Source organism: Sturnira hondurensis, unplaced genomic scaffold (genome assembly GCF_014824575.4).
Source record: "Sturnira hondurensis isolate 20B ecotype Veracruz unplaced genomic scaffold, ASM1482457v3 Scaffold0007797, whole genome shotgun sequence".
Classification (NCBI taxonomy): domain Eukaryota; kingdom Metazoa; phylum Chordata; class Mammalia; order Chiroptera; family Phyllostomidae; genus Sturnira; species Sturnira hondurensis.
Genome location: NW_028080428.1, coordinates 2,688,921 through 2,691,224, shown reverse-complemented (window position 1 = coordinate 2,691,224; position 2,304 = coordinate 2,688,921).

Below are 2,304 nucleotides of genomic sequence, written 5' to 3'. Positions count from 1 at the left end.
TAACTCCGCCCCCATAAGCCAATTGCTGGGCCTCGGGGCCCAGATGGGCGTTCACTTAAGCCAATAGAAGCGCCGAGGCGAACTCCTCCGGCCCGCCCACTACCCCGCCTCCCGGCGCTACGGGGTCGCTCTGGGGACTGCCCCTGCGGCCTTGGCCTTTTGTCCGCAGGCCTTGCTCGCGCGGAAGCCGGAACCTCCGTGGAAGGCCTGGCCGCGGCCTGGTGCTTGCAGACCCAGCTGACAAGATCCCCCTAGTCCGGGCCGGGCGGCATGAGTGTCACAGTGGGAGTACGAGGGATCTCCCTCCCCCCTTCCCCTCACCTCAGCCCGGACCGCGGCTCTCCTTTGGTGTTTTTCCCAGTCCCAGATCTGTTTTGCAGGTGGGAATCCGCACAATGGGAGCTAAAGGGGCTTCCCCTTCTTCACTGGATTCAAGGACCGGTGGGTGGAGGTTCTTTGGTGACCTCTTTGCAGGGAATCCAGGCTACAGATGAACAGGTGGCTGCGAGGGATAAGATGGTCCCACGGATGTCTGCCCTGCCACCGACCCACCGTGGGCAGGGAGGGTGGGTGGTGGCAGCTGCTAAACACCTCCGAGCCTCAATTTTCAGCACAAAGGGCAAGGGGCCTGGCAATTTTTTGGTGCTTGCGGGACGCCTGATGGATGAGAAAGACACCTGCAACCTAGAAAGGCTGCCCAGGGCAGAACCTGGCCTGCGATCCACCCTTGCAGGTCTGGGTGGCCTCACTGGAGGATGGGGCACAGCGTGTGAAAGTGCCTGGGGCCCAATGGGCACCTAGTGAGGAATATTGTGAGGGTCCCAGATCAGAGGAGGAGCCGAACCCGGCATCCACAGCCTACAGGCTGCCCTTGGGTGGGTAACTACCTCTCTGAGTCATGGCTTTCTTAGGGGAAAAAAAAAACTAACTAATAATTGTTTTCACTCTGAGGGACGTTGTTAGCTTGAGTGAAGTATTGACTTGGCAGTGGCGCCCCCTAATGTTCGGAGAGGGCTGCCTGCAATCCACACCCCTCCTTGCTGCCTATGCCACACTTGTACCTAACCCGCTCCCCCTCCCCCCCAGCAGCAGCTGCCACCATGAGTGCCAGCTGCTCATTTACAAGGGTGCCCAAGCTCTGTGCCACAATAGTACTGTTGGCTCTGACAACAATTACCATTATAGAAGGAGCTCAGTAAACTGGCCTATGTCTTTAGGAACATCACCCCCATCTTCTTTCTTATGCCTCAATTTTCAGTCTTTGAGTACAAAGTCTTCCCTGACCTGGGTGAAACTGAAATGTGCACCGGTAAAGGAGGTGGCGCTGTGCACTGCCACCAGTGAGCAGCTCAGGCCTGCGAAAGACCCCAGCGCTCCTGGGAGCCCTAGCCAGGCTGAACTCTCATGTCCACAGCTCATCTGACCCTTACTGAGTCCCTATCCTAGCAACTGGACATGGAGGATCTCATTTCATTTTTGCAAAAACCCTGAGATATCATTTTATCCATGGTACAGATGGGGAAACTGAAGTTAATTTGTTCGACTTCCCTAAGGCCACCTAGAATGTCCTCAGGTGTCCCTGAACTGGAGGTCAGCCTTCCTCAGACTTCCTACCACAATCCTCTCCATCTGCCCCAGTTCGCACACACAGAGCCATCCACTCACTGGAGTCATGATGGTCCCTTGTCCCTTCCTGTGGAAATGAAGAAGGGATAGGTGAGGAAGTACCATTAAGTACCTCCTGTGTTACAGGTGTCCTCCATAATTCATAAGCACCTGGTGACGGGACTTTTATTCCATTTAATGGCTGAGGAAATGGAGACTCCAAGAGCTCAGAATGGGGCAGAGCTGGGCCAAGATCAGGGCTGACCCCCTCCACTACCTCTTCTGAGTGCTCTCTGGGGTTGTGCCTGTGCCCTTTGCTCATCGCTCCAGAGTCTGAGGTTCCCTGCTAGAAATGGGATTGGAATGTTTCCATCTGGTTCCCAACCAGGTCAGAAGAAAAAAATCCACTGGGAAGAGTTGGATCCCTAGTCCTGTGTATGTGGAAGTTGCTCTGCCCCACACCCATCCCAGAATCCCCAGCTGACTTCCCCCATAGTGGCAGCGTGATGCTCTGGAACCAACACTGAACACACGCCCTCCCACCACTCGAGTGCCTCTGTCCTCTCAGTAGCCCCAGGCCTGTGTCCTGGGGCTCGTCCCTCCCCTGGGAACCTGTACTCCCTAAGGCAGTCATCATCCACTGGGGATGATGCCCAGGTCGGGCTTGTATTGAGGCTCTTCAGATTTTTATGTTCCCCA